The sequence below is a fragment of the Chroicocephalus ridibundus genome, chromosome 4 (assembly GCF_963924245.1).
Source record: "Chroicocephalus ridibundus chromosome 4, bChrRid1.1, whole genome shotgun sequence".
NCBI classification, from domain to species: domain Eukaryota; kingdom Metazoa; phylum Chordata; class Aves; order Charadriiformes; family Laridae; genus Chroicocephalus; species Chroicocephalus ridibundus.
Window position 1 is genome coordinate 16,665,323 of NC_086287.1, and position 23,560 is coordinate 16,688,882.

Consider the following 23,560-nt stretch of genomic DNA (forward strand, 5'->3'; position numbering starts at 1 on the left):
CGCGCTTCTCTCAGCAATCAGAAGGGCATCTCCACACATTCATTCTTACATTCACGTGTATCTTACGCAATCTGTGTCACCCCAGTCCCAGACACCACATTTCAGACCAACTTTTCATAAGGGCTGCTGGGACTGAGGTGACTCGAAGGCAGTGACTGAGGCATGCCATGCAGCCTCAAGCTTCAGCTCAGGAAGTACAACCCTGCTGTGGGCTGCCAAAAGGAAAGCCAGAGAAGAGGTCAGTCTCTCTCCTTATGGGCAACATGCACCAGCTGTCAAGAGCAAACAGGACAAACACACTGTTCACCTCCATGGCAAGCCTGGAGAAGTTAATTTAAACTTCTGAAGAACCCCTCTACAGGTCTGCCTGCTATATTGTCAAGGGATCTAGTCTTTCCAGGGGGAGAGCCAAAGAATAAGATTTTTTTTTTTTCAAATGAGGTCTGATTAAAATTTAACACAGTTAAATAACATATCTAGGAGCTCAAATAGCCTACTTTTAAAAGTGATGGTAAGTAGAAACTGCAAGACGAGTAGCATCTTTAAAAATCAGCTTCTTTAAGTGTCTAAAACAGTGCAATACAGTATGATTTATGCCAGAGTTTTAAAAATTTGGGCTACTACCTGCTCATTCTTATCCAGACTGTCACAACATACTGCCAAAGTGTGATGGGGTTTGGGTGCCTTTCATTATAATAGTGCTATTTTAAAATAAAACTTCTTTTCAAAAGACTTTGACCAAGCCAGTAATCGTAATCAGCAAAACGCCGCTCAGGAGAAACTCTACTTAATGAGACAACTGCAGGCCTCAGGAACAAGACAGGAGAAGCAGCCGAAGTCCAGAAAGTGGGCAAAGACCGAATGCAGTCAGTCTCACCTTCTCCTTTGATTACCACATTAGTTCCATATCCACAATTAAAAGCAAAACAAAGCAGGAATTAAGGGGAAAATCCTTGAGGGTTTAGGAACGTCTTTACTCAGTATTAAGCATAAATACCACGTAAGGCACTATGTCATCTTGTCCATGGCCTGTGGTACATGCTGTAAATTGTCTTCTGGAGATGAAGTCATTTCCCTTCGGAGTGAAAGCCAGGGAATGCTGTCATTGCTACAATCAGCACCTGCTTGCGTACCCCTCTGTGTTTACACTCACTGTTTCAAGGCTTTTGAGCCAGAACGGCTTACAGCACCATATAAATGCAGAATCAGACAGGTTAGAAAAATCTGATGCAATATGTGAAAGCAGGGCAGAACATGAACCATGAGATGTTTAATCAATTCCCAGATCAGCTGATTCTGAAAAGCAGCAGTGACACTGAGCATTGCCCATTTCAGTAATCTGCACTGGGAAATTCATGAGATTTATCTGCAATGACCATAGTTGGGAAGGGAGGGTTTGTTTGGGTTTTTTTGTTTTTTGGTTTTTTTATTTTGATTACTCTGAACTATCACAGTAGAACTGACCTCAGATTTAAACATAAAACTAACACTGCTAGAGTCCATGATTTTTGATGTATTCAGTTCCCCGAACTGTCTATGCCACTACAGTAACTGCAGGTGTCTCAGTCTGAGGCATTTATTCTCCTGTCTTTGAAATGCTATTAATGTTATCATTCATGTATTACACACACTGGAAGTTATGGCAATGGGGATGACTCCCTTTTGAGTATCCAAGTTGCTTACAAACCAAAGCCTTGTTTTCCAAAGCATTTTTCAATAGCATTTAATGTGCATCTCATAATAAAACACAGACTCTTCAGTGGTCTCAGCACTCCACACAACTGATTTGCGTACAGTCACAATGAGGAAGAGTTACTGGCAGAATAATCATTTGCCTTGTCATCATGCTGTACCAATGTGGCTGTATTACTTCTGCATAACAATTCAAGCTAACATTAATGAAAGTAGATTACAGATACCTGATCATGCCCTCTGCATTGCTCTGCTTTTCTTAGTACAGAAGGGCTGCAAGTGTCCCATCTCCCACTTTCATCATGTCTCAGAGATCCAAAGCTTAAGACAAACAGGGTAGGAAGTCATAAGCTACCTTCTCTCTCCTCTGTTTTTTGATTTGAACCTAACCAAAGGCAATCCTTCGACTTAAGTTAACAAGCATTTAGATATACACCCTTCACCCATGCAGTGGAAGCTTCAGGGGAAGCTGAGAACATAAGAACCTTGCAGGCTTTGGCACCTAAAGTCTGAAGGCCTCTGAACCCAATCCCTTTCCTTTTTCTGTATGAATAACGGATTCATACTCCAAAAGATTACTGAAAAACGTTCCCTTTCAGTATGGACCTTTCCCAGTTGAAAAAAAGACAACTACCTTTCTGGCTTTCCTTCCTACTCTTAGGTCTCATATCTCAAGTAAATCTCAAGAATAAAACAAAATACAAGGCATTCTTTCCCACATAAACCAAATGTAATCAAAACAATTATGCCCAAAGATAAAATACATATTCTTTTTTTCTGTTCAATTAGTGTCACCTGCTTTAGATCTCCTCTTATGGTCAGGACATAGATGAGCATACAGTACACCAAAAGACTTATAAAATAGCTTGCTTTGAGCCACAGTAATTAAGCTCCACAGAAACAAAGGCAGGCAGCAGAGGAAATAGAAGAACTTTAAAAGTATCTGTTTTGGTTCATTTCACCATTGTCTCTTACACTTCAGCAAAAATTCTTATAACTGCCCTTTTGGGATTTTTTTTTTCCCCTCCCTTTCTTTTGTGTTTATCATTCAATCTATGTAATTTCCACTTTTTGAGTAATTTTGGCAGGTCCACTGGTTGCTTAGAGATGCTTGATTTTTTATTGCTCCTTTTCTGTTTGTACTGTAATTTTACTCTGAATGTCACCTCCAGCAAGATGGATTTGCAAGTGAAGCAAGATATGCTCAGAAAAGCCTTTTTAAACAACCACGCCAAGGTTTACAGAGCGGCATACTACATGCCTTTTTCTCTCCTACATTTGAAAAGTGTAGGAAAGACTCCTTAGCAACAATTAACACCGTCTCACACAGAACAGCAAGCATGTCTCTAGCAGTCTGTCTTACAGGACTGGATGGTTTTGACTTCTGAAGGTGAAAGAATGTTTTTGTGGACATTTTCGTGCAGGGAAAGAAAAAGTAAAATGGGCACTGCTAAAATCACCCAGCAAAACAAGTGTGTATAGTGCGGGGGGAGAAGGGAGAATAAAAGCAGCTGCATCTTTAGCTCCTAGACATGCCCACTATCCTAACCACATCCTCAGCCAGTCTCCTCTCCTATGTTTTGTAAGACAGTGCCATGCTGTGGACACTCTGCTCCATTGCTTCTGCACTCTGCAGTCTCTGCAGGTACAGTAGGCCTGTTTCCTGACCCACTTTCCTCACCAATCTCTATTTAGCTCTACGCTAGTGATGCTCCTGGCATGACAATCAGATACTGCAGCCTGCAGTGCAGTTCGTTACAACACATTCGCAAGCTCCTAGTAAATTCAGTGGAAAAGTACTGTGTCAACGAAGCCTAATTAAACTGAAGTCATTTTCATAAACTTACGTCAAAGGCAACAACAACAAAAAAGTGTTCCAGAGATTTAAAAGACACCTTTTTATTTTAAATCAACAAATCTGCTTGGCATAAAGCAAATCCAAAAAAACCTTTTCTACTCAAAGGCTGCGAAAGGAAAAAGCTATCAGAGCTAGTACCTTTTCTCTGGGTTACCTAATCAATCTAGTAACTTGTGCCACTTAAAACCTGCCACAATTCCTCCCACTGTCATTTATCTGCCACTAGAGAAGGGCTCCTCACCTTAGTGCCCAGTGAAACTGTAAGCTAAATCTCACTACAGCTATTAAAATTATCTTCTTACATGCACGAGAACAAAATTCCTCCCTCAGACATGGCCACCTGCAATTAACTTCAGATTTTACTTGCCCATACATGTGTGAGGGTAAAACTTGTTTTGGGACATTCACCTTTACACCAGACAGCTAGGACTGTTCTGGCTCCAAAGTTAAGATCTAATATGCAGATACTTCTGAGACCAAGTAATTGGACGTTGATTGTATTCCATTTACCTAAAAAAAAAAAAAACAAACCAAAAAAAAAAACAACCACCAACCAAAACAGTCATCTCGCTTTCTTTATAGGGAAATACTGTAACAAATTGCCATAACCTGGGCCTCTTAAAAAATACAACTGCCAAGCCCACAGGTTATATGGCAGTAAATTCACCAAACTATGAATCTATACTTCCTTCCTTGGCACTTAAGTTAACCGTAGAGTTCTACAGTGAATATAACCAATGCAGGCACACCACATGCACGTGAAATATGTTGCTAATATTTTGCACATAGAAGGCATTGAGATATGAAATACGTAAAGGTCTTACCAACTCTTTCTTTGGCAAGACACTGTTTCTATTCAGCGGAATATTTTTGTACTTGCAAAACTCAGGTCTTTATCAAAAACAAGTTTTGAGATTTATTCAGAATCATTTCACCAAAGCATTTAAAATTACTCATCTTAAGATTAGAAATACTGAATTTGAAACATTCTAAAAGTAGCACAAACTTATGTTTAGCATTGACAATAAATAAAAGAAAAGCAGCAGCAGAAAATTAAGTATGGCGACATCAAATGGTTCACAAGAGACAGACACCTTGGGGCAATGAATGCCTTAGAAGTGTGGATCATTAATAGAGGATATTACATAAGGCAGGGAGCACAAGGAACAATTATTCACAAAGCAGTCCCAGTGTACACTATGGACTACCTTAAATGCAATCCTTTGCAGGAGTTTATTCATGTGCAATACGATCAGTTTTGCTGGGGAGAAAGAACTATTACTAAAAAATTCTTGTAGCTTGGCATATGCCGCACAAACTAACAGTTTTTGCACCTGCACTATCATAATCACACTGATTTACTGAATCAACTAAAGATTCCCAAAACAGACCCCAAAATGCTTATGTAAAATCTCTGCAACAAGTAGTCGTACTATCCATTAAGTGGGGTGATACCAGCCAATAGCAAGAGAAAACAAAATTAAACATCCATCAGAATGTGCAATTCATCCAAATTTCATACCACAGGCACCTCTAAATATATGAGTCATTATAATAACATACAAGGTAATTATATTTCATCACTCATTACCTTGACCTGAGAAGGACCTCTCATCCTCAGATGGAAGATGCAATCCAGACTTGCATTTTTATGACTAAGGAACCCTGCAAGAAACATAGCTTACATAAAGCAGCACCCTTAGATTAGCAGCTGTGTAGACACAGAAGATACTCAATATCACAAACATACTGAAGACTTTACCTTTTACCCGCCAGTGGCCTACACCACCACCAATAAGCAGCCTACCTCTTAGACTAGAATCCTCAACCTTGGGTTAGATAACATACTCTTTACTCACACCAAGTATTTCACATATAAACCTGAGACAAGACGACAGAGTTCAAAGGGGACTCTTCAGGAAGGACACAGTTAGGACAGATCTACCATAACTCACAGACACCTGGCGAACAAAAAGGCATTTAGAGGTATGTAGCCTCTTTGTTGCTACCTATGGACAAGCCGCAACAACAAAACTAAGAGATTATTTTGCTGCCTTGTTACTTATTAAAGAGATGACAGGATCACCCTCAGAGCAGTCCCGGGGCAAAGAGTGCAGCAAAGCAGAGATCCTCTTGACTATTTTTCCCTAGGATTAAACTTTACATCTCATTTGATTTTCACTTACTGAGCCATGGACCACAGAACTAAACCTAGACTTTTGCAAGTCACTTCTCTAACCTCACGTCTACTCAATTCAAGTAGAGAATACATAGTGAGGCCTGGGAGTTTAGAAAAAGCAAATGAATTACTATCCTGGATCAGCCCACTCCAGTGACAGGTGTTTCACAGGCACATAACAGAAACCCTCACCAGACAGTTAGAGAATCACCTACAAAGTCTATTTTTAGGATTCATAAAAGTTTATATCCTTTCAAGAGACCATAGAGACTTTTGTTTGCTTTTTCTATGTCAACTTGGAAGTTCTCGATATTGGCATCCAGACATTCGTTGAGCCCTGCTATGATGTATTTCCATCTTAAAAGCATTTGTTATTGTTGGGCTTGGGTTCGGTTTTTAATCAAACAAAAGCTCTCTAGGAATCCAAAGCTCTAATCTGAATTGTTACTGCTTGAACATCTGTTAAAAAAATTCTGGCTGTAGAAGTAGAACAGATTCTGGTTTACACAGAAAACTACATAACTAATAAGATACCTGGCAAATCAAGAAAGCGCTTTGGGGGATATAATCTAAGATGCAATCATTAAATTGCTTCTCAGTCCCAAAGTATGGAGTCAGAGGAAAACCACAAAAAGAAACACTGGTTTCAATGGTTACTTTCAATGCTACTGTGTTTAGTAGGCTGACTCTTGGTTGATTTGCAAATCCTCACATGCCCATGGGAGTGGGATCTCAGATCATTTAGCATCATGGCAGATTTCCAGTTCTTGGCAGAAGGGTTGTTTTTCTCCATGAATCAGCAACTGTCCATCACACTACAGTCTGTGAAGTTAAAAACCCACCTCATCAGCATAAACTATATGCATGTATGTGTGTATGCATCAGAGAGGACTTTTTGGTCTCTATATATAGCCCACATGCGAGGATTGCCACATCCACAGACAAACACGTACATACTCCTTGAAGCCAACCACACAGCAAAGAGACTTTTCTCACCTTCTGCAGTCATACAATGCTTTTGATAATGCAGCACATTATTTGCATTGTAAGATTCTAAATGTTACGGTAAAGAACAAAAACATCAACCCACCCCATTTACTGCTTTCTCCCCACCAACGGGCAACTCCAGGTACCGACCCCACCGTGGTCAACTGCAGAACAACTGACTGTTTGCCTGCTGCTGAAAAGCAAGCTACATTCGCATTTTCAGATAACGCTTACCAGCAAATGCATTCTAAACCCATCAGCAAGGAAAACAAGAAGCAAATAAGTTACGTTTGAAACATCTTCCTGAAATGTGCTCCAGAATTTTAACAGCTCTCTATAATAGAGATAATACTTCTAAACACGATAGCAAATGAGATGAAGGCTGCCCTAGTAAAATTAACTTATTCTCAGAAATACTCTGACAAGCAAATCATGCACTTTGGAAATACATTACAGAAAAGCACGTACTAATAATTCCTCATTTTATTCTTTCTGTGTCTGTCTCTCTCCCTGATACACAAGAGATTGCAGTATTCTCATTGTACAGCATCATTGTGCTAATATTAAATAACAACAGATTTGCTCACTCAAAAATGCCATTTTTTAAAGGAGGCAGGGGGACAACTCCTATGTTCAGAAATTCACTGTTAAAATTCAGGAATCAACATTCCTCTCTCCCCCCATTGATTCACAATGTAAACTGCTAGCAGAATTATAACCTGATCCACTAGATGAAGTGGTTCAGTAGAATGCCTGGATCTTCATTGTTTCCTCTGTTTGAATTATACATCCAGGGCATTGCAAAATTTACCAAAAACATGTGCCTTTTCCAGAACCTAATCATAAAACCTTTACCTCATGGATATAGATTCATGATTTGAGGCTGTACATAAATTCACTCAGTAAAATGGTTTTATTACTTGCAGCATCAATTTGCACATGGACTGAAGATCATTGAATACAAAACAGCCAAGTTATCAAACTGCAGCAATACTGTTGAAAGGGAAACATTTTTTTTAAAAATGCAAAAATGTATTTTATTATTATTCGTTGCATAAGGGTAATGTATGTTTACACAGCTCAGAGCTGGATTTAAAACCAATTTTAACAGCCAACTGTTTCAACTTGCATGTAAACAAACATACTGCATTTCTTCATTAGCTGGAATTTGCTGCAGTCTGTCAGCCATCTGTACTGTCTTGCATTCTGTTCTCTATTCAGAGCACCACTATCAAATGTTGGTGATATAGTATTGCTCTCTTTGGAGACATCATGACTACACTATAAATAGTTTAGAGACATAAAACACTATTTCTAACAGTTGTCTTAATATCTGCTTTCTCAGAATGCATTAGGTTGTTCTGTTTCTCATCCAATTTTGGTTCTCCGTAGCTTTTTGCGGATACGAGGAGAAGAGACTTTATTCTGGCACTCTCAGAGGTGCAGAGCAAAAACTGCAGCCCAAGCACAACTTTATTCAACTTCTGCACCCTCCAAATCATGGATGCAGAGGCCAAACCCCAGAGCATAACCCTGCAAATATCTGCACTGCAGTCACAGGGGTGACTGCATAGTGCAGAATAGCCGGGCTCTGGGCTGTTGTTAAACCAACTAGTTCGGGTGCCAGCAGCAGCCAGAGTGCAGGGCTGCAGAGAGAAGAGCAGACTGCCCCCCACTCCCTTACCCACACACTGAGATGGCACCCCAGCCAAACCCAGCCTGGAAACTTGCACAGCATTAGCACAGCTCTGAAGCAGAGCTCAGGAACCCCCGGAGCCTTGTAGAGCCCTGGCTCGCGTCCAAGTACCTCAAACATCCCTCGCTCTTGCAGTACGGACCTTGGCAAAAACTGATTTGTGCCGCTTCTCCCCATATTTTTTCCTAGGATCACAGTGCACATAGATATACCCCAGAGCAGCCCTACAGCCCCCTGAGCTTTGCATGCTGAACGCCTTCCCTGTGGTAGCGCTGACCTCTGAACCCCAGACCCCCGCGCTGTAAGGGGTCCCCCATAACCCAGTGCTTGCGCTTGAGTCCCCTCCAGCCAGCAGTCAGACACAGGGCCTTTTGAGCTGCTCTAATCTGCCCCAGCTCTCTCAGACAATTCAAAGGGGATGGCAGCACAGCTGAGGATATCATCCAGACAGTTTAACTACTGATTTGAGCAGCGTGCGCTAGTTTCAGAGGACAGGTAATAGTATCTTTAGAAGAACAACAGCTCAAAAATCCAAGTCCCTCACAAGGGCTTTTATAGCTTGCTGAATCATCCTCTCCTTTAGGAAGTGAGGAGAACCGGCAGTGAGACAGGAAAGCTCACATACACCTTAAACTCCAATTTTCTTTCTTCTAGAGACAGCAGAGCACTGGAATGTTACTTGTATAACCAGGACCACTTGACAAGTGATGCAACACAAACCACAGAAAGTTACTTGATATCCATGCTAGCTTTCCAAACGAAAAGATGCCTATCCAAACATGCCTTTTTAGTTCACCCAGTGTGTGAGTTTATAACTTTTCAGGAAAGACTTGATCCTCTGCTTTCAAGTTGACTCCCAGACTTGCATTGTACTTCTGATTTCAGAACTGCAGTGCTATAAACCCGCCTTCCTATAACAGAACAAACTTGCTGCCCTCGAGGAAGAGACTAGTAGCATATCTGTGCAACACAACAGACCTATCCTTGATCAGGGGTGTCAGAATTCTGAACACTGACTTTGGGTGTAAAATAACTTACCAAGAAGTGAAGGTGCCTTATTAGAGCTTCATTTCAGTTTCATTTCTCAGTTTCTGATTGAGGACAGCGTGATGAAACACTGTCTAATTTTATTACCCTGTCAGCCATATACAATGGTGAGCAGGACTCAGTGACAATCAAACTGTAAGAGTGGAAGTTTACCATCCAGTACTCCCCAATAAAAACAGATACTTAGCATGTAACCCAGCAGAAATGTTCTGTAGGTTTCTAAAGACATCACTCTGGAGAAGTTGGGGGGGTTTTTTTATAGCCATAGCATCTAATAAAGCTGCCACTGGAAAACTCTTCCTTTTCCCAGCTTGTGGTTCCTTTTCTGGAACAGCAGCAACAAAAATGCCTCCACCCTTGTGTCCAGATCATTTTCAGCAGAATTTTGTGTGCGTTTAAGTAGCCAAGCTACAGGCATGAAAACAAGCTGCCAGAGAGGCTCCCAGCCACAGCATGCTCCTCCAGAGCTGCAGCACTACTGTTACAAAGTGAGGAAAATTAACACAGACATGCAAGTATTTAGGGGGACAGGATACGAAACAGTCCTTTCAACAATATTTTTTCCCCTTCTATATCTACACTTATCAGGCAGCAGGGGCCAGGGGGGTTACAAGAATACAGGTCTGTTCAGTTCTGTGACTGAAAGAATGAAAAAAATGGAATACCATTGTCAAAATTTTCCAGCTCTATTTTGGCACATCATATCTCAAAACCAGCCTGGTCTAAAAATTTCAAGCATGTTTAACTGAAGAGCCCTTGACAACATCTAATGCACAGGCTCTTTATCATAAATTGAGGTGCTTATTTTTGGACTTCACCTTGGAACAGGAAAGAATGACTGTTTTGTCAGCACCAGAAAAGTTTATAAATCCTGCCAAATGTATCAATATTATGTATTTGAAAGCTACTTTACATATACTGCAGAGACATCCACAACTCTGCAAAGTTCATTCAGCATTAGAGAGAGATGTGCATACTTTGAACTCAACGTGAAATCAGGTCGTGTTGGTAGCCACCAAGACTTACCATTTCTACATGAATAATTATTACTTTTAAAGCTTTTAAATAACTAGTGATATTTCTAATGTACTTTTTACGTATTAAAAAAGCATTAAACTTTTTCTGAATGTTTCTCCTTTGCCATCCCACAGTTCTTCCCCAGACAATGATAGTACTAACTGCATTAACCCTTTGGAGCTCCAACAGCTACAGAGAATTTTGGGAAGTTTGCAAACCTGCTAGAGACGTCCTTTATAGCACTAGATCTTATGTATGAAAAGATAGCAATTTTGCACTTTCTCACTTGCCCCAAACGTGTTTTACAGAAATTCAAATTAATAGGTATAATGGGGAATTACAGGTCCAACAGCAAGCTGCATTCATAAAAGGCCTTTTACGCTGTCTTTACTTTTTAACAATCTCAAACTTTTTCAAACACTTCAAACAATCTCACTCCACTGCGCCACCCTTTCACTGCCTTCAACTAAATTGATAAGGCACCTTTCCAGCTACATGTGTAGGAGGTATCACTTCAGCGCTCAGAGCTGTTCAGATTCCTAATTGGCTTCAGAGCAGGCAACACCAGCAGCTACCATGTGTGCTACCAGCACTGAAAGAATCAACAACTAGGACTTTCCACACCTGGAAGTAGTGCTGGCCCTGCTATGTCACTCTTAGAAAGTCTTCAATAAAGCAGTCTCCCTAGTCAAAACCACAGGACGGTATCTTCACCAGCAGTGAGACACCCGCCTCAATACTTTGCCACTTGCTCTATACACACAGTAGTCAGTCCCTTCTTCTGCCCACCCTTGTTTCAACCAAAATGCTACCTGACTTTTTCTAAGGAAAAAAAGAAAAAAGCTTTCTATACACATTCAGACATCAAAATTTTTCTCCTAAAGTTTTGACGCTGTTACAATACCTACAAAGGGCAGGGGGGAGGGAGGGGGAGGAATTGCAGGCTTCATGTCGACTGCAAACCATGCTAAATGACAATAGTACTGTTTCCTTCCTGTGTTCTGTCTACAAGCATCTCTATATACTTAGCCTGTAAAGACCCTAAGAAATAGTATTTTTGCTTGCATCTGAGCACGGCCAAGTCTAAGAAGATCATACTGTAGGCCTCCCAAGCCACTGGGAGAACACAAATAAAAGATAACTTATTTTGAATTGTTGCAGACTGAAAACTCCAAGAAAATAAGATTCCTCTGTTCAACACCAATGATCTGCATCATTTATCAGACGGGGGCTCCTTGAGCTTTATCTTGTAGCCTTCTACAGAACTAATTCTTTTGCAGAAGGTATCCAAGTGCCCCCACAAAAGTGCTTTCTTTACCTGCCATGGAAAAGTACCACATACACTTCCATTCCTTATCCTCTTCTGCAGGTGGAAACTACAAGGGAAGTAAATATCAGTTATACTCCATGCATTAACCCTTGAAAAGCCAAGGCAGCTTGTAGCAAAAGCCCGGTGCTTTAGGTTATTTGCAAACACAGCTCTTCAAACCCCAGTGATTTCATCATGCCAAAAACAGACCCACAAGCAACATGGTTTATAAGAACAGCAGCAACGCTGCTAACACAAAGAATGGAAGAGATTCCTTGTAGCCGTCTTGCAGATTTCAAAGAAAAGTGAAATTTTGGGCTATATGCTGGTTTTCCAGAAAATTGATTGTGAGGCCTTTAATTCAAACCCAAAGTAGAAAGCCCATGCATAAGTAGAAAAGAAACAAATGAAAAACAAAAGCCTCACTTCTAGCAGTTATTTGTGGATCAAGCTAACTTAATGTGTCAAGAGTAACTGAGGTGAAAAAAATAGCTTTGTGTTTAAGGGTTCACATATACCACTCTGAGAAAGAATAAAAATAAAGGGAACTTCTTCAGACAAGCAAAGATCCTTAAAAATAACTGCCAAGAGCATACATGATTCTAGATGACTAATACTGTAACTCAGAAGAAACACTCAAATAAAAATGATTCTCATGAATCAGGACAGTCTTTTCCAAGAAACATTTTAATGATGACAAAGTCACATCTGTGTCACCTCTAAATAACTCCGTCTCCTTTCAGTTTTCTGTTTACCCTTGCAGAAGAACACAACATTGCAGATATTTTTTTAATTTTCTGAAGAGCATAGGCTCTGTTTTTAGTGAACTGATTTCAATAGCATGTCTGTCACACAGGCTGTGCATCTATTACAACTCAAAAGAAAACAGAGGACAGTGAGAAGGGCATAGAATTAAAATTATTTTTTTAAATTTAGAGCAAAACCGTCAGCGTAAAGCAATATGACTTAATTTTATATGACTAAAGAGCAATTTATGCTAGAAAATGGCACACAACTAGAGAAACAGCAGAACAAACCCTGAAAAAAAAAATCAAACAATCATTTTAAGCAAACAGATCAAGGGCTCTGATTTTCAATGTATGGATAGTTAAACTGCAGACTAGCTTCTCAACAGATTTTCTACTTTGCGAACTTTGGAGTATAAAGAAAAGAAGAACAAAGAGGAGAGGACAGCTAATTTTACTGCTTCTGGGGTAAAACAAAATAACAACAAAGAACCACTGAACCATGAAGCAGTTTTTTTCCAAGTTGCTATTTCAGTTACAGTCTTCCTCTCCACAAGCCAGTACTGGAAAGAAGACGCCAGCTTCTACCCTATCAGAGTAATACAAGCACCTTATTTTATCCAGAGGGGCACATTGAGAGCTCTGTACTGCTTACATAATGCTTCTATACATTTTGCTGCACCCAAAGTGTTTATTATAGCTGACAGAAAAAACCAGCATTATTTCTTTAATTTCCTTTTCTCTTACTGGTTGCCTTCCTAGTAAGAAGCATCATTTCTGCAAACTGAACTTGATTTGAGCCTTGACTAGTGCATTTCAACAAATACCCCAAAAACTCATCCATCTTACAGCACTGAAGTTTCATAATTCTGAATGTTGAGTATGTGTGGAAACAGTTTTGAGGACAGAAATAAGATCTGAGGATCACAGGATAATTCAGGTTCAATGGGACCTCAGGAGGTTTCAAGTCCAACCTCCTGCTCAGAGCCAAGTCAGCTATGAGATCTGACCACACTGCTTGGGCTTTATCCAGGTGAGTCTTTACCATTCTGTAATAATGCAAATGGTACAACCTCCCCAGGCAGCCTGTTCCACTGCTTGATTGTCCTCAACGTGAAAAAGGTTTTCCTTACATTAAGTCTGAACCTCACATTTTAATTTGTGCCCTTTGTTTCTCGTCCTCCTTCCCAACTCCATCTTCTTGATGAATCTCCTTGTAGCTACTGGCAGGCTGCTACTATGTGCCCTTGAAACTTTTTCTTCTCCACGCTGAATAAGCCTAGTAAGATCTTAATTGTGAGAGTTTCATCTATCCGTTTCAGCTAACAGTAAACAAGGTACTGAGACAGTAATTTCCTCAAAAAAAAATCCAAACATTAATCTCTTAAAACAATACGTGGTCTTCAAAGAAACTGTAATCATCTCATGTGAGTGGACTTTTGAAGACCGCTTCTTCTGAGGTAAGTTCCCTTTTCTGTAAGTATTTACTCAGAACAACCCGTCTTAGGTTTCTAACATTATTAATACTACTCAAGGGCAAAACAAGACTCCTACAATTTAAGGATAAGTGGGTTGGGTTTGGTCACTGTTTCAAAATAAAGCCAATTCAGAAAAGAGTGCAAATATGGAAGTTTCTCCTCCAAGCGGCAAATTACTTTAATAAATTTGGGCAACCAAACAGAAAACTGGAACAGAAAATGCTATGCTGCCTTCATACGCAGCAGCTACAACAACATTAAAATACACTGGGTTAGGTTCATAATATTGCTGTTAAAGTTCGCTGTTCTCTAAGGAGCTATGTGCTATTGCTCTGCAAACCTTCACAAGAATAAATTACGCTTTCCAAGCATTAAAGACACATTAATATGACATAGGTCATGTGAAATTCAAGCTTCAAATACTTACTGAATCCAATAGATCAGAGAACAAATCAGTGTTAGAACGAAGAAGAGGGTTACATTAAGTAAAATAAAGCTCTCTGAAATGATGAACTGATTTTTCAGTCACTATGATAACACATATTCCAGCAGCTTAGATATCAGTGAAGGAGTCATTTAGACACAATTTCACTTTTAGTCATTTACTGGAACATATAACCCTTTGGCGCAATTCCAGAAGATTTCTCAAATCCAATACAAAAAAAAATTCACATCAGCCTGAGCAGCGACTAATAACCTACACCATACCACATGAAGTGTAAGCTGCAACAAGACACACACAGCAATACAGCGGCACATTTTAAAACTGTCTCCATTTTTTGTGCTCTTCAATTACATAAAAAAAAGACTTAAACGTTTTCTTCTCTCACCATTTCACTGACCACATTACTAGCCAATTCATTCACTTGTTGCTAAGAGACAAAGCCAGTATGCTTATTCTTGCTCATAAGTAAATGTTTAATTCCTTATAAACATTTGCATTGAGCTAAAAATCTGTTACACTTAATCATCTTCATCTCTACCTTACTTCTTAAATCAATAGGCCTAATCAAGCATACTCTGCATAGCTGAATGTAAAACTGGATGTTTGTCAAATGACAACTAGAATATTGTTATCCAAGAACATTGTAGCAACTCAGTTGAAGCTACAATAGTATTGTGAAGCTAGCTAAAAAAAAAAATAAAGAGACCTTTTTAACAGAAAAGATAGGGCAGCAATCTTGCTATTTCACTTTGGTCTTAAAACCTAAAGTTTCACGTTTTCAAGATATATTTTTTTAAAAACAAGATTCCAAGATATATTTCAAAACACCCAAAAACAATTATCACAAGGCTTTCAAGAAAAGCTTGCCTTAGGACAGGGACTCATCCTCTCATAGATGATCACTACCATTGCTACCTTAAACAAATCTCAGAAACGGATCTTTTATATTATTAATTTCTGACAGTCACGAGAAACTCATATGGCTTTACAACATGGTGGACAACTCCATTGCATACTGTAGAGCTCCACTGACTTAAGTGCACCTCTATATCAATGCTGGATTTGACCCAGAAACTCCTGCTGAATTTCTGGTCTCCAGTCAAGAGTACTTACAGAGCTGTGTTGTCCGCAAACAAGTGTCAAAGCATTCTATACAAGAGATTTAGTATGAAGAGCTATTCTACACATAGGAATGCTTGCTGGCTTTTTATCCCTTTTATTCTACTCTGTCCATCAGAGACCTAAGTGTTGCTGCTTGCTTCTATTTAACCAGGTGGGGTTTACCCCTCTTTTGTCAGCTGTTTTTTTAATATATGCTTTGAACTATGCTGCTCACCAGCAAAGATCGTTTGCAAACCCTGACTACTGGGACGTGACTCAGGGCAGAAGGCAGGTACACAATACTTTCCGATTTTGGCATGGCAATGAGACAAGCACAGCAGTATGAACAACGGATTCTTGCAACTTCTTACTGCAAACTCAGGTAATAAAATAATGTTGTATAGTCATCTAAAACGACATCGCAGTTTGCCTTGCTATGATTGGCAATGTGCTGGTTTTCAATTCTTCATACATCTCCATCCAGTAATGCCAGGCTTGAAGTGCCTTACAATGACAGAAAGACAGGAGAGAAACATTTGTGGGGTATTCTTCTACACATAGTAGAGCTTATGCTTTGAAAAAGAGTTGCAGAATGCAACTATTGACCACTAAGTCTTTTATTCATTTCAGCAACTCTGGTAGCAGAATCTGCCTGGAGGGAGTAAGGGGAATGTGCTGCTACGTTGCCAGAGGTAGGAAAAGATTACTTAAAGATCAGTCAGGTCAGCTCTAAAACTCAGCTGAAAAGTTTGACTCTGATCCAGGGGAAATAAAGCACTACTGCATCTCACCTTGAGCTACTGCCCTTAGCTGGAACAAAGGATCAATAAAAAGCCATACATTCAAGTTTCTGCAGTATAGAAGTTTCCCCTCTCCAAAAGCCGTAGGACACACAAGTGTCTTTGAGATAGCAACTGGCAGGCATGAATGCTATCCCCCAGAAGGTCTGTAGACCTTAAAGAATTTTCAAATGCCAATGACACCTGCTTATAGCCACTTGAACACTCCTTTTCCCCAAGGTTTGAAGAAAGTCTTTTCTCCGAGAAATAAAGCACTGAATAATCCAAAAGCTTATGACCAAACACACATTTTTTAAAAGAGGTAACAAAGCTGTCTCTGCAGACCATCTCTCACAGGTGCAGGTCCGGCACTGACAAATGCGAACAATGTGACAGGCTTGTTTAGGTGTGCAGCGCTGGCTTCCCAGTAGCCACACCAGATGGCTCTCAGTAGGTCTACACAAAAACAACTCTCTTGGGCAAGAGAGCAAGAGAAAGAAACAGGGGGGAAAACACAGAAACAAAATATCTTACGAGGAAGCTTCAGCTAAGGCATGTGTAGCGATTACGGACCTGCATGAGAGATCTTTGTTACATAAATTAGGTGTGAGAGCAAATTACCAGAACCGCTGGGAGGTGCAACTCAGACAAATTTAACAACCATGGGTGTTCCAATATCAGTTCTCTAAAAATCAAGGTATTCCTCTTCAATTATACCCAGATATATCTGAATGACATATAACAACACAAGCACAACACCTGCATTTTCACTACTTCTGACATCTCTGTCTTACCATGAATTTAATTAAAAATTACTAAATTACATTAAAATAGCCTCACTTTTGCTCATCCTAGAGCAAATCTAGAATTCACAGATTCATTTTTCTTAGCTCAAACATAAAGCCAATTTGGCATCACCTTTCCAAATGTTTTAATTTTTTGGATTCTCCCTGAGTATCTCCCTGAATACAAAAGAAAATAGGTAGATGGAATCCAAGCATAAGTATTATTTGGTATATTACACATTTCTCTCAATAAATGTATAAGCATACAAGCGCATCACAATTAATCACATTTATCTAACATGAATAAAAGGATTTCAGAATTTGGTCCTGATTTCTCAAACGTATCAAAATTGAGTGCTTAGCCCCATAACAACAAGAGAAGAGAAAGCACAGTGTTTCTCTTTCAGTCACAGGACTCAAAGAGAAAGCACATGCAGTCTCACAGAACGGGAAGAGATGTTCCTGAAGCATGTCACATGTTGAGAAAGAGATAATAAGCAGCAGCATAATTTGAGATCTCTGTAGTAACACAGGTATCTAACAGAAGCTGTCAGTAAGTAAAGCGTAAGGGGGAGAGTACAGGCAAAAAAAAGGTTGAAAGAGCAACCCTGAACGTATATTTAATTTCAGCAGTGGTACATCAGTAGTCCTGCATGTACTTAGCATTACTAAATTTGAAGTCCTCAGACAAAATGACTTTATTAGAATTCTCTCTGGCATGGCATGCTGAGCACAAACTCAATGCAAGTGAATAAATGCTCTTTTCTCACTGGCTTCCTGCCAACCTGACTACAAATGGAGACCTCACACGCAAAACCAGTCATCCTTGAAGACCCTGAAACTGTCAGTCTTAGTGCACTCCTAACTCACTTCACCACAAGACATTGTAGACGTCTCCACGTACCATGTAGAAAAGCAAAACAGGATACCATGCTGTCCTCATTTGTTGAAGAGTTGGGAGCAGGACACATTCTCTCTCAAATATGAAATACATTAAATTCACATAACATCCTATTTCATATTTCTGGACAGCTTCTCAGCTAAGCTAAAACAATGGTATCTTAAGATTATCAAATAGCATCACATCTTAATCTTTTTAAGTAAAAAGACACAAGCTTTTTGCTTTCCACGTGCCCCCAAGCAGTCTGTATTTCAGACTTGCTGTGGCAAGGAAAACCAGAGACAGCAAATTCATCTTCTAAGACTTCACGCAAAACATTGAACCAAAAGATAGCCTTCCATTACTCTGTTCCAAGTATTCTCTCGCTTTCTGAAGCTGCAAATCTCAACGTTATGTTTTGTTTAGGAGATTGAAGTCTAAACTGAACACAACAAAACTCTGTGGAAAGTTTTACACCTGACCACGTAAATGCATTTGTGCAAGTGTCCACATTTTTCTTAGCCTCAATTCTGTGTAATGGAGATCCCACATACAAATCCTGAGTAGAATCGGCAGTATCAAAGATGAAGATGTCTTAGAGATATGCAATTAAACTTAAAAAAAATATCTGTCGTCACAGATTTCCATTTTCTCATTTCTTTAAGGTTATTTATATTTCCACATGATACAATAACCATGAAGTAATATTTTATCTTCTTTTAAACCAGAATTAAGAATCACGCCACAAAAAAGCAAAAGACAAGATTATGAATTTTTGTTTTCTGAAGACTGACAACATCCCGTCCCACCACAACCTGTGACTTGCATTCCCAATGAAAACATCAGCAAAAAAACAATCTGTGTGTTCTTAAGAAACTGGCATACAGTTTCAAAGTAATCCTTTCAAACACAGCAAATTTAAATTTTCAAAAGACAAGTTGACACCTACTAGCTCAATGTAAGATCGCTGATAATAAGAGTTAGGTTTTCAACTACCCGTATCAATGCTGGAAATAAGAATTGTTTAAATAAATGTTCTCCTTGTCCAACGATTCATTCAAGAACATGAAACAAAGGGTAGGATCAAATAAAGGCTTCAGACTTGAATCAGTTCTTCGTAACATTACTCAAGATAGACCTCTTAAGGTGAAAAGATTGCCTTTTGCCAACTTCTCTAAATATAAGATGCTGAGAAACACATTTGCCTCACAAATCCACAGCAGAATATGTTATATATCATGTTCTGTATTAAGCAAGGTGATATCAGAGCAACCAATGATACAGTGCATGAAATCCGTGTATTCGACCAAGCTGTCAGCAACCAACATGAGAAGTTACTGTAATGCTTTCCAGACTTCAATGCAGAAGCACTTCTACCGCTTCTTCTACCTTTGCACAGGCCCCAAAGAACCTTCACTAACCATGGCTGTATGCTAAACTGCAAATTGGACCAGATTTTTAAGAAGCTGATTTTGCAAAGCTTATTTTTATATATATATATATATATGATAACCACAGAAGATGAAAACTCAAGATAATACGTCTGTTCTCCAGCAAACACATTCATTTCACTTGTGCTTCTCATCCACTGAGTTTTCAAGGTGTTCTGATAGCATGAAAGCAACTACAGAACACTGCTGACCAGTCTGATGTGGTGAGCTTACCACCCCCAGGTACAACAGCTGAGCCCAAACTATTATTTCCCCTCCAGGGAAGGGCTAATGGCAGGATTTATAGGCTCACATAATGCCACAAACATTGCTTGATCTCAGCAGGCTGGTATGCAACCAAGTGAAAAACTTCTGCTTGCATGGTATTGCGGCAGCCTCAATAATCCAATCCACTGGGCAAACTAGAAAGACTTCAGTGACGTGCACTGGAGAAGAGGCATCTCCCTGTATGTTTTTCACGATAAAGAAGAAATACATTTAAACCAAGAATTTGAGACAACCACAATGACTTAAACCCTTGTCATGCTTTTTATCCCACTTTCTTTTCGTATTTCCTCACAAAGTTCTGAAAAATTCTTGTAACTGCGCTCCCAAAAGTCACAATTTTTTTTTTTATAATTGTAAGCCAATTATTGTCTAAATTTTTATAGATACACAGCTATTTTCTCTAAAAGTGGGTGCTCCTTTTTTCATTTTAACTGCATTACCACAATGAGTAATGCATCTTTAGAAAAATCAGGATGCCTTCATCTCTCCTTTGCAGTGGTTAAATCCTAAAAAGAGAGCAGTAGCAGATCAAGAAGTCAAAGAAAAAGAACAATCAATTCACTGTTTGCTATTTCTGGAATTCACTTTGCTGCATTTAAGTCATAAATCCTTTCCCAAAACTACCAAAGAAAAAGGGGTTTCCTCCATTCAGACATTAAAAAAAAAAAAGAAAAACCCACAAGAAATCAAAATGGGGGACCAAACAGAGAAGACATGAGAAGGCAATAAGATTCACGATTAAAAATCATATCCTACGCTCGCATCTGTACAGAGAACAAAGAACTTCAAACACAAAGTACTCCATCTTGTCATATGCAAAAGCAATAAAGGAATTGCATAGTTATATACACCTACAATGTATCTTATCATAGCACTTAATCAAATCTTAGACACCATAACATCTCTGTCTGGATTAAAGTGCCTGAAATCTGTTAGATTAATTTTTTTAGATGGCTTTCATCCCTTCACCCCACCCATAATATCTCCTGTGAGGTCCAGCAAAGCCTGGTGCTTTTTGTTGTTGTTGTTTTTTTCTTTTTCTTTTGATAGAAATAAACCAAGGTCTCAGATTTTCAAGGCTTTGAATGGGTTCACACTTTAAATGTGTGAAATCAACTAACAGTGGAGGCTGCAGGTAAACCTTGGCAACTTAAAAAAGCTGGACAGAAGGGATTTCCACTGAGGCAATTATGGGAAGAAAAATGGGTATTTAATACTTGTTAATTTGACACTTAAGAGTACAAACATCATGCCAAACAACGTTCTGGAAAAACAAACGCATCATAAGAACTCCTTCCTGGCTCCCTAAGCCTGTTACCAAGGAAGGGAGTCTTTACATTAGCTCTACACATCTGGGAAGAGAAGGAAGAATGGGAAAATGGGAGCAAAAGTGGAAAAATGTAGGAGGTGGCATTTTTGGAACCATACCTCTAAGGAACTATCTTGCTTGGTTTTTTTCTCGCCGATAATGAAATATAAAAAACTTTTTCTATGATTAAAAAAACCCCAAAACTCCAAGACATCAGCAGGAGCATAGGTCTTAGCAATCTTTGCTAGTATCTGATTACATGTGATACCCACTGAATTTACAGACACCTCAGCTTGGTTTACTGCTAGTAAACCAAGAATAAACCCTTAGTCAGGAGACAGTTTGTGTCCTCACAGGATTAAATGCATTATTTTTACTTTTTCTTCTCCCTCCTCTTCCTTCCTCCTCCTCCCTTCATGAAGAAGTTCTGTTGGTTGAATGCTGGGGCGTATATATATATATATATATGGCATATATGGGGCATATATATATATATATATAAAAGACCACATAAAAAACACACACAGGGTTCAGAGGTAGCTTCTGCCTTTGACAACTTCAGTTTAGAGGCAAGGCAGCCAACCGGCAAAGGAGATGAGCCACTGGGTGGGAGGACAAACAGGTAGGAACCTGTCGTTTAGTAGGCCGCTCAGTAAACCAGTCTCTGAAACTCACTGCATGCCATGGCATAGCAACAACTTCAAGCATCACAGCGGAAACACAAGTTTCTCTTTTGAATCTTTTGTTAAACAATAGCTTTACAATAACTTACAACATCAGCACAAAGGCCAAAAAGATTGGCAGGGCTCGCAGCTTCAATGACTCACTGACAAGTGAAAGCTGGAAACATCAGACAAATGAAAACAAACACCATCACTGGCGTAAAAGTACACGCATAAGCCAAGATCAAACCAAATCCAAAATCCTTAAATTAAAAGCAGGGAGCAGTCTGTGTGCTGGCCAGAACACCACTGCCTCAGTGAGTTTATGGCCCCACAGTGACAAATGAGTTTGAAAGGACCAATGGAACAACTCAATAAACAGGGAGAGCTGGAACCACTAAAATCTCTCCCATCTCATTCACCTGTAGTACCCTACCTGGTAGCCCAGCGTATTTTCTAGCTACATAACACATACTACTTTGTCCTCATTTGAGGTCACGCAGAACCAATGTTCTGTCCAGTAATTTTTACTTTTCAGTTAAGCCTCTTCTAACTGCACTCTCTGAAATTAATAGCATATTTTTAAGACTGTAGCCCACTTCCAGACACTGATAAGACCTGATTGCTTCTAATTTATGCCAAGGAATGGTACGCAGAGAGGCTCTTGCTTATACTTATTGCTATAACAACCAAGATCAGGTACCTTTGTTATTTGCCCCATTGGAGGGTCGGAAGCGGAAGAGCATAGAGAGGTTGCACCTGTGGGGAGAAGCGGACAGGACAGGTGACCCAAAACTGACCAACAGGCTATTTCATCCCATCTGCATCACGCTCAGTATAAAAGCTGAGGGATCAAAGGGTCAACTCTCTTTCTTCAATGGCCGGCATCTGAGGAGGACTCTGTTCATCTGCCTTTGATCCCGATCTAAGTCTTCCTGAATCCAGTCCCAGAAACCAGTTCCTATCCACCACTGAGTCCAATTAGGGACTTTCCCAGTGCCCGCCGGTGACGGGATCATCATCCTGGGAGCTTGATATGGTTTTGTATATATTTCATTATTTTATTTTTATTTCATTATTAATATTTCATTAGAGTCATATAGCTTTTTTCTAAATTCCTAAGTCTCGTTCTCTCTCTCTTTCCTCTCCTTGGAGAGAGAAGTTGGTGAGAGCATCAGTCATTTGTTTCAGTGGCCAGTCCAGCCCAAACCACAACACACCCATTAAGGAGTAACTTTTCAGCAGTGAAACTCTTTTTAGGAAAGAGAGACAGAAAAACAATGAAAAACTAATGAAGTCACTTCTAATACAAAAAAGTAAACAATTAAAGAGAGTGTTCCATCAAATTCCTATGAGGGTAACTTAAATGATATACTTCTCCTTGACTATTTTTTCCTTTGAGATTCCACTGCTACAGAACCTCCCAATAGAATTCATCAACACAACAGAAAACAGAAACATAGATAGCATTTACACGAGAAGTTTCTTGGCCTAAAGTTCTGGAGTCAGCCAGGTAAAAAAAAGAATTAATCTAACCCCAAATCATCATTTTTGCATTATTTCTCCATCCATAAAAGGAAGTATGGATGAGATTTCATTGCAGAGAACGCTGTAAATGGATAGCTTTGTTCCAGTTCACTACAGTTTCTTATTGATTTTCTCTCGTTTTAGCCTGCATTGATTTGTTAATCCCTTCTCTGTAACAGTTCTAATGACAAATTGAGAATGAAAAACTGCATGCTTTAGGGCCTTTTCCACCAACCTCTTGCTTCAAACCATATTTTCACTTGGATTTGGAACATGTCCATGCACACACTCTGGTTTAGACCTGACTCACCTCAAACTAGGATGGATATTTTTTACATTGAAACC

General features: G+C 39.4%; 1 protein-coding gene across 4 annotated transcripts in view; it reads right to left on the reverse strand.

Moving 5' to 3' along the window:
* SERGEF (secretion regulating guanine nucleotide exchange factor) overlaps positions 1-23,560 on the reverse strand; it is a 163,772-nt gene that overhangs the window by 96,566 nt on the left and 43,646 nt on the right. The window contains exon 10 of one of the 4 annotated variants that reach the window (XR_010070816.1): positions 5,142-5,215. The exons of the other annotated variants lie outside the window; for them this stretch is intronic. The gene's annotated coding sequence lies outside the window, so the exon portion shown is untranslated. The remainder of the gene's footprint in view (positions 1-5,141; positions 5,216-23,560) is intronic. 4 annotated transcript variants of the gene reach the window in all.